Source organism: Cottoperca gobio, chromosome 6 (assembly GCF_900634415.1).
Source record: "Cottoperca gobio chromosome 6, fCotGob3.1, whole genome shotgun sequence".
Lineage (NCBI taxonomy): Eukaryota > Metazoa > Chordata > Actinopteri > Perciformes > Bovichtidae > Cottoperca > Cottoperca gobio.
The window spans coordinates 22,853,198-22,864,050 of NC_041360.1; positions in this window are offsets into that span (position 1 = coordinate 22,853,198).

Below are 10,853 nucleotides of genomic sequence, written 5' to 3' on the forward strand. Positions count from 1 at the left end.
ACTACAACTACTACAACTACTACTACTACTACTACCGCTACTACTGCTACTACTACTACTACTGCTACCACTACTACAACTACTACAACTACTACTACTACTACTACTACCTACTACCACTACTACTACTACTACTACTACTACACTACTACTACTACTACTACTACTACTACTACTACTGCTACTACTACTACTACTACTACTACCGCTACTACTGCTACTACTACTACTACTGCTACCACTACTACAACTACTACAACTACTACTACTACTACTACTACTGCTACTACCACTACTACTACTACTACCACTACTACTACTACTACTACTACTACTACCACTACTACTACTACCACTACTACTACTACTACCACTACTACTACTACCACTACTGCTACTACTACTACTACTACTGCTACCACTACTACAACTACTACAACTACTACTACTACTACTACTACCGCTACTACCACTACTACTACTACTACTACCACTACTACTACTACCACTACTGCTACTACCACTACTACTACTACTACTACCACTACTACTACTACCACTACTGCTACTACCACTACTACTACTACCACTACTACTACTACTACCACTACTACTACTACCACTACTACTACTACTCTACTACCACTACTACTACTACCACGACTACTACTACTACTACTACTACTACTACTACTACCACTACTACTACTACCACTACTACTACTACCACTACTACTACTACTACTACTACTACTACCACTAAATACCACTACTGCTACTACCACTACTACTACTACTACCACTACTGCTACTACTACTACTACTACTACTACTACCACTACTACTACTACCACTACTACTACTACCACTACTGCTACTACCACTACTACTACTACTACCACTACTACTACTACCACTACTGCTACTACCACTACTACTACTACTACTACCACTACTGCTACTACTACTACTACTACTACTACTACCACTACTGCTACTATACCACTACTACTACTACTACCACTAACTGCCTACTACTACCACTCACTACTACTACTACCACTACTAGCTACTACTACTACTACTACTACTACCACTACTACTACTACCACTACTGCTACTACCACTACTACTACTACCACTACTACTACTACTACCACTACGACTACTACCACTACTACTACTACCACTACTGCTACTACCACTACTACTACTACTACTACCACTACTGCTACTACTACTACTACTACTACCACTACTACTACTACCACTACTACTACTACCACTACTACTACTACCACTACTGCTACTACCACTACTACTACTACTACTACCACTACTGCTACTACCACTACTACTACTACTACCACTACTACTACTACCACTACTGCTACTACCACTACTACTACTACTACTTACCACTACTGCTACTACCACTACTACTACTACTACCACTACTACCACTACTACTACTACTACTACCACTACTACTACTACTACCACTACTGCTACTACTACTACTACTACTACTGGCTACCACTACTACAACTACTACAACTACTACTACTACTACTACTACTACCGCTACTACCACTACTACTACTACTACTACCACTACTACTACTACCACTACTGCTACCACTACTACTACTACGGATGAATGCTATTAGTTATTAGATTGTACAAGTCAGATCTTACGTGAGGAGTAAGACAACAAGCACCATATTTTAGAGCCAGTGCTGAAGTTGGTCAAACTGTTTTACAAAGGTCCAAGCTAAATATTACTTTAGTGAGGTATCTTGATGGTTTATGTATGACCAGTGAACAAGTGGCCAAAGTCAATAGCAGTTGTTTTCATCGCTCTATATAATACTGTAGGAAATTAGTTTTTACCTTCGGGGGTGAAAAGCGGCCTTCTGCTGCCTGTCTGGTGGTATGTGTACATGACTCTAAATCGTGTTTTAATTGACTATACTCATCCTGTCTTCAACTTTTATCCAGTTAAGACGTAAGTGCATGCCATTGATGTGTGTGCACGCTGTATGAGCTGGAGAGCGTGGCGTGCCACTTTGTTCTGTACCAGCTGGAGTTTCTTTGAACCTTTTTTTTTGTGGCGTTCGCCCATATTATCTGGCAGTGAAAGAACAAGATTACGCCTTCCTACAGCTGATGCTTTGCCCATTCCATCGACTACAGTGTCAATGTGCCCACTAGCTTAATTTCCTTTACTCGCTGGATGGGTGTTTTATTTATAAAGAGTTTAAGCTCTTAGTTTGTTTCATAATGTAATCACAGCAGCTCTTTTTCATCATCATATTATATGATATTCACAAGAATATTCATCAACCCTTCTGTTACCGTAAGAGCTCTTTCAAACACCGTGTGTAACAAAGTGACTTGTTTACAAAGTGGGTGGATGTTTTTCTCTGTTGGCGTTGAAGATTCACTGGGATCTGTCTAATTGCTGGTAATATCTGTTCACAGTTTAGTCTCCGACCATGCAGGAATGCTTAAAACCACAGTCAGAGGGAGTGTGGGGAAGAAAAAATCACAAAGCCGCAGACTCGAGGGGAAAAATGTTGGCGTGACTCCACAGCCGAACAACCAGAGCAGAACCTTTATTTTTTGTTCTTATCTTTTTCTCCTTGCTCTGTTTGAGCTCTGACATTTGCACAGGGCGAGATGTGACCAGATTAACCCCGTCAGGCTTCGCACTATTAATGTAACGCTATCTGGGACTTGTTCTTTCCTACTTTAAATTTCACCTCTGAAGTGACTCCTGAAGTGATAAGGTCTATAACAGCTCTGGGCTGCTTTCCTTTTTGTTTTTTTGGCTTCCTTCTCATTGAGCAGCGTTTGGGTGTAACTCTTGTCTGATGAAGTAATAACATTTACTAATTGACACATTTTTTTAAGAGGACGACTTCAAAGTGAGGGCATTGCCTGACAACAACTAGCAATTAGCTCTCAGATGCTAACAATCAGAGCTCTGCGAGGCGATAAGCAGATCTTCCTTCCAACATTAAATATCCAACACTTAAAAACTGAGAAACACTCAAACAGTGGGCGATGAAAATAAAGAAACTGCATGAAATCAGCTTCTCTGCAAATATGAAGCAATACATGCTGTAGCTACATGAAGGGGGCATTGAACCACCGTGGATGGATGTCTGTGTTATTGGAATAAAACCTTTTAATCACGCTCGGCTGTATACGTTCTACAGCCTGATGTTAGTTTTTCAATGTTCCAGTTTGCACTGTTCATTTCACGGACAGATTAGACTGTCCCGATGGAGATGGGACGGGGGTGTGAGCTGTTTGGTATGAGACAATCTATCCCAAGTGTGTGTATGGATGGCTGAGAGTCATTCCCGTGTCGGTTTAATAAAAGCATTTTCCCTCGTAAATCGAAGGTGAATGTATTAATTTGTTATTATTAGCGTTATAATTTGATACAGCTTCATTATAACATCCGTCATTTTGAATGTCTCAACACAGTCCTGTCATCATAAGACAAACATTTACATATACTGTACAAAGTACTGGTTAGTGACATGTGTGTTTATGATTAGAAGGATGTCGTGAAGACAAGTTCTGTTTGTTTTTCCACTGTCATTGCTGATTTAACTTCACAACTCAATGCATTGTTGGGTTTTCCCTGAAGCAAAGTCTGCAGAATTGTGGGCGTACAAAGTGTGCATAAATGGCTAAATAAAACAATTTGCAGATTTCACAGTGGGACAGCCCTGAACCGTGTTTGGCGGGAGCATTTTAGGGGAGAAATTTGATTCCCTGCGCAGTTCTTTGTCACGGCAGACATTTTGACAGCGCAGGTGTAATTAATCACATTAATGATGGCTGTGTTCACTTTGATGTGCAGGTTTTGTGTATTCTGACATTGCTTAATGGAAAAGAGCCATCGCTCATGTTAACAGATACACCTGTGCTTTTGTTGTGTAAAAGGTCACCAGATCCTCACCTGTCAGCACACCTGACGCTCATTCCTCCTAACTAGCCATTTCAAAATAAGAAACTTCACATTAACACAAGTGTTCAGACCCTTCACTCAGGACTTAGTTGAAGCACCTTTTGCAGCAGTAACAGCCTCAAGTGTTCTTGGGTACGATGCAACAAGCTTTGCACATCTGAATTTGGGGATTTTCTTCCATTCTTCTCTGCAGATCCTCTCAAGCTCCGTCAGGTTGAATGGGGACCGCCGATGGACGGTCATTTTCAGGTCTCTCCAGAGACGTTCAATTGGGTTCAAGGACATTCACAGAGTTAATTCATAGCATAATGCTGTGACATACCAAAATGTGAAAACAAATTGAAGGGGTCTGAATACCTCAACACACCCTGGCTGTCAAGTTGTTGTGCATGCTAGATAAAAAAATTCAAACATACACACAGTACTGTTTTCATCACGTGCCACTGTACGATAAACAGACCAGTTTTGACTATTTGCTTGAACACAGCTTCAAGGAAAAGATTAAAATGTCACATTGAAGAACATAAAACGACCCAAAACTCCAATTCACCCTTTAAGCGTCTCGTCTCTGTTGTGACAAAGTCATAAACGCTTTGTTTTTTTACGAGGCTACGAGACACTGAAGGTTCAGGGTTTAGTGTTTCGCTGAGTCATTGTCACGAAACTGACCTCACAATATCATGTTAGAAACAAATCAATTAGTGGAGGAGAGAAACGAGAGGACGCTTTTGGATCGGATAATGAGATAATGGTTTTTTTTTTGTGGCTTTTGTTTCCCGAAGCAGGAATGTTGTTTACAGGGGTTGGACAGCGTCTCAGGAATGCAGACTGTGTTCAGAGGAAATCGCTGTTTGTCTCCAGAGGGAACTTCTAGAAGGGAAGAGGTTGACAGGGACTTCACTGTGTCGCACAGGGAGCATGTGGAGCTCTTCTTAAAACACAATGTGATGATACAACAATGTGTACAGCTCAGTTTTTATTATTATGATCCTTCTATTTAGGAAACATTCTCTGAGGATGCCTCACTAACAATTTCGAAAGCAACATATTAAATGAGCAAAATGATTATGCAACCCCCTTTTGGCTCAATGTTTTTTCCTTTGGAATGATTGAGAAACTGGTTTTGACCGGATAGTTTAGAAGAATTTTCCAGCCACATGTTTTCACAGCTTGAATATTAGAAGCAGTGCGGTTCGTGTTTATTCGTAAGTGAAGAAGAAAACTGTCAATCAATGTGTTATCCAGCCCGCCGGACGTTACGTCAGAATCAAACGGTGAGAAGTGAGTGAAGCTTCTGCGAAGTGCGTCTCATTTCAACAGGGCTCAAACTAAATCATCACTCTCGTGGTTAGAAATAAGCCGGTAATGACTTCAGAGACAATAAGGGAGCGTTTGTTTTACTGATCGCTGTAACTCAGCGGGTATAGAGTATTAAAACAGCCCAGAACTCCAAACGCTTTATGGCTTGGTGCCTTTTATTGAGGTCTATTTTCAACAGGATGCTTTAATTCCTCCCAGATTTAATGTTTGCGTGCTTTTATTGTGCTCGTTGTATCTCAGCTGCCACTAAAACGTACTCTCGCAATCTTAAATGCATCGTGTCAGCAGGATAACTCTTTCTCATCTTGACTTTATTTTGTAAACGGCACACTAAAACATTTATTCGACGCATATTACTCCAACATTATAAATGACTTTTAAGATGCAGGATATAAATAAAGTTTAATGATGTCCACAAACCTCATCTCCACTCAAAACGAATGATGCACACTCCACCCTCGTGCTCCATCTCATATTTTCCTCTTGTAGTCACTGCTCTTAACATCTTCTTCTTCTTCCCGTGTTGTTTTAAAACTTCCACGGCTCATTAGAGGAGCAGTCTCCGGCAGCCGCTCCGTCTTCAGGTTGTAGGATGTGATCGGAAATCTCCACAAATTCAAATCTTTAGAACAACTCGTCGTGCTCTTATTTGCTGAAAGCGTTGCTACATGAAACATCTCAACATGAAGGTGCTCCTATATACACATGTCGCCCTCTCTGGAGGAATTTGGGTCAATGGAAAACAACAAAGTTTGCTAAAATCAAGATTACCAAAAATATGATTTAGTTAGAAAGAGAATATTCTTGCAGATGTATGGATGTATGATATCTGTCCACACATTTGAAAAGAAAAGAGGCATTACTTACATCTTCAAGGGGAATGGATAGAGATAAAAGTGTGTCAGTCAACTGGAATCACTCAAGTTCAAAGACTGTAAAAGGCGAGAGAAGGGCCGAGATCGAGTCGAGTGTGAGTCAAAACACCAACAAGACCGAGACAAGTCCAAGATGTTAGACAAACTGTCTCGAGGCTTCATGTACTTCAACCCTGATAACTTCTGCTGCCACTGATATCAAGTTGTAAACTCATGTTACGCACATTCAACAGATGCTGCCAAGATTCATTTTGCTCTCTGAAATGTAAATGGACTGCTCGTATATAGCGCATTTCCAATCTTCACGGCCACGTCAGCATTCACACAGAGTCAGAGGCTACCATACAAGGTGCAGCTCATCAGCAGTGATACCACTCACACACTCACACACTCACACACTCACACACCATCAGGAACAATTCAGGGGTCAGTATCTTGCCCAAGGACACTTAGACATGCTGACTGCAGGAGTTGGCTAAGCCTGTTAGCCCTGTTAACACTCTCTACATGAATCTTGAATGTAAACCCACATTTTCAAAGACAACAAACAAATGGGTCAGGAACAGGAAGTTGGTTTTAAATAACACAGGTGAAGGGGTATTTAGAATTACCAGCGCTGCAGTTTATAATAACACAGCAGGACTTCTTCTTACTCACTTACAGAGCGTAGTCCGGATGTTACAGCAGCGTTTTGTGTCCTGGCTTAATAGTTTACAGTTTGTCTGATCTGAGCCTGAGCTGTTGTTTTTATTCTCCCCGGTGTCCCTTGTCATTTTCACAGCTTCCTCGTGTCTGACTCACTCGCTATCCAAAGATCTTTGTATTGCAGGAACTCAGTTCAGGCGCCAAAAAATGAATTACCTGTCTGGGCTTGTAGCAAGGAAAAGATTCCATCACACACACACACACACACACACACACACACACACACACACACACACACACACACACACACACACACACATTCACAGCCCAATCAAACATCTGTAAAGTACCAGGATTACAGTGTGTTTACAGTCTGTGCTCAGCACTTGAACATCACTGTAATGTGACAGCACTGAGCTCTAACAGGTATTTATTATTTCCCATCATACTTTGTCACGTTCTGACGTCGGCAGTGATGGAAAAGTTCATCCAAGTCCTGCGTTCAAAACTTTACTTAAGTTAGCATCAAAATATACTAGTATTAAAAGTACTCATGCAGACTGTGTCCATTTCAGAAGTGATCCCCTGGGGCTAAATAAAGTCTTATCTTAACCTATGATAATACTTCATTATCATGTATGTGTTGATTATACTTGTATTATTAATCTGAATCTGCAAAGTAGCTAGTAACTCAAGTTGATAAATATATGTAGAAGTATGTAGAAGTATAAAGTAGCAGAAAACAACTGCCTCGCAAGTGATCTGTGGTTTGAGATCATTTGCAAAAGTGAAATATGATGCTGGCTCATGAATTTGATAGATAAGTCCATAAAATCAGTTTCCTCTGCACTATCTGTGGAGCCGCTCCAGGCTGCACACGAGTCGGACTTCTTGGCTCTCTTGGTTTTTCATTTTGCCAAAGAATTGTTCACGTTAATGCTGAGTGGACTATCCTGAGAGCAAAGAGACGAGTCAGCGATTACTTACACGTCCTGCCCTCTGAGGACACCACTGATGTCACTCAGCGGTGACGACCATGTTGATTCTTTTGTCAGAAAACCATCTTAAAAAAAAAAAAAAACGCTTTATTGGTTCTTACCGGAAAAGAATGTGGAATTATTTTGGGTCCAACCCACTGGAATGTCCTCACTTATGGCCAGGCAAATGTTACGGTCCGTATATGGGAGGCTTTGGGTATTTGTACTAGATGTGTGTAAGAAAACATGAAGATGAAGACTTGCCCTCCAGGACCATCAGATCAAACATTCATTGTAACGCTGGAGCCAGTGGAGAAGTGACCTTTGACCTCAGTGTTTCATCTGCAAAGAACAAATGGATATTGGGTGGTTGTGTGTTTTAATTATACAAACAGCCACATGTTCATTATGTGCAGCTTTAATGGCACTGACGCTGCAAAGGTGAAATCTAACGGCGTCGCCAAGCCTTTTATTATTACCGTTTATTATTTGACTGCACCCTTTCTTTGATAGAAGAAATCTCTTCAGCCTGCAGAAATGCACTTTTCTGACGAGGTCTTGACAATAAGATGCATCAGTGTGAAGTCTGGGTCACCCCTCCCCCTGCACGACGTTTGAGTGGAGGGCAATGAGACAGGGAGGGGAAGGAGGGCAGACAGAAAGACGGAGATATAAGAAAACTACAGAAATGACTTGACCTCATGCATTGTACTCGCTCACTAAGAGCTTTATTGAGCCGTAGTAATACAAAGCTAATTTACTGCAAATATTGTGTAAGAGCAGGTGTCATTTTATCCACAGTAGCAACACATCCCATGACTTTAATGTCCTCTATAAGTTTAGTTTAGTGCCACCATAAGTGGGACTTTTATGGTTTTGCCGTCACGTTTGGTACAAACATATTCTTCTTTTTGTTTTATTCTACTCGTTCTTTCCGGTTGTTTAAGTGGGTAATTCAACTCTTGTACAGCATCCGGGTCATGAGTAATTACTCTGAATGAATTTCAAAAAGAATCCCAATGTGTTTAAACTCTACAGTAGCCATGTTTACTTCCGTATTCTTGCTGTTGTTGCTATTAATTAAACTGTTAGCTGAAATGTCAAACACTGACTGACTACATCTGTATACATGGGACATGTACTTCCCCACACATGTGTGTCTGTTTATAACAGTTTATAAATAAATGTTCACAAGTGACAAGTTAGCATTTAATGCAAGTTTCTTATTTCAAAGAAATCACCAGGAGGAAAGAAGTAAATTAAGCCTTTTGCATAAAATCATTTCATTTATTTCATCTCATTTTATTTGCATTTTAGTTGAACTGTTGACATTAAACTGCCACATTACTTGGGTTTAATGGTCACTATATTGCTTCATTTAACGGGGTTAATGACGGTGTCACACGCTACAAAACTGCATAAAACACTTATCATGACCTCTGGAAAGGTCAAAATAAGATTGCTCATATTTGTAATTCACTAAAGGGACAACAATGACCCTGATTCCTCTCCCAAACCAACTCACAGATCTGGTCTGAACGTTGGCTTTTGGCCTTGCTGTGATGTTGGCCCAGCAGCAGCAGCAGGAGCAAGAGGAGGAGGGATTACCAAACCCACCATGTGTGTTGATTCGACCATCTGTTGCCTTTGTTTCCCTCACATGCTCGAGGAGGACGCTGTAATCCTCCGCACCGTGGAGGTCAAGTCCATGTCACTCTAGTCAATCCAGGAGTGAGACAACAATCCCGTCTGGTCATCCATGAACGTGATCGCAACGACGCATCCTTAATTCAAATATCCCTTTTATTGCTTTACATACAGACCACATATCTCGGGGAGGCTCACTTACAAATCACTGGGAAATTTGAGGTTAAAAAACTTGGAGTCTTGTGATGTGTGATTCATGTCTGCGTTTTACCAGTTGACACAGACAGCTGTGCTGCTGCTGGAAAATAAACACATTTGCTGCTGTGCTCTGGAGCTCACACTGATTTGTCATTAAGGGAATCAAATGAGGACTCTGGGTACGTCGTGTCCTCTGAGGTATCCTTTCAAGGGGCTGGAGGCGCACTTCTCTTCCCCAGGCTATGCAGACATGAAACTGCCCCTTTCCTTCACTCCCCATCTCGTTTTTTCTTTTATTGACATCTGCTGGCACTTTGGGCCATAACGCTTTTACCATGTGCCCCCGCAGCAGCTCTGCAGACCTGAAGGAAAACCACCCGTTTCCCTTTAGATGAGCCAGGTGAGTTGCTTTGGAAGTCTAGAGCATGAGAAATTAAGAATGTGTTTAGTAATGTAAAAGTAACGTACACCATGACACCCAAGCATGACCAGACCGGTAGCAACAGGACATTTTTCAGTTTGTTTATGATACGACAATTAGCGCACCACGCTGGAGCCGTGTCAGCAACTGTTCCCTTCTTGGAAAAGAGGCAGTTAGATCATCCAGGCTTCAGCTGTGTCTGATGGAAAAAGCCTAAAAGGAGGTAAAGTTGACCGGTTTTCATCTCCCCCACTTCCTTCGCTCGCACAAATTGGGTTGCCGCGGAGAAGTGCACTGTTAGCATTACTTTGGCAAAGGTTTTGGAACTTTTTCCGAGGTGTCATTTTACTGCCAATGAGGCCTTTTTGTACTTCGCTAATCCTCTGCGGTGTACATCATAGAAGTGTATGGCAGACCAACTCAATTAGTCTGAAAATATAGTTTAAATCTGCTGTCACCACTCGGAGAACAGCGTGGTGATTTGCTCTTCACATTTAGACTTTCACTCGTCTGTCAGTCTTGGGTTTCTAAGTGGACTTGATGACGCATATCATGAAGGTGACATCACCCTGTCGCCTCATAACCAAAACCTGAGAGAGCCGGAAACATTAAGACCCAGGCATCGGGTTCAAATAGAAACATCTGGAGAGTTCTTCAGTTGAAGAGATTGAATCTGTAACGTTATAGAAACAGCGGAGCGTCACTGTGATGTCAACACAACAGAGAGGACCTGTGACTATGTACAGACTATATATATATAAAAACAGAAGAGGGAGCTCACT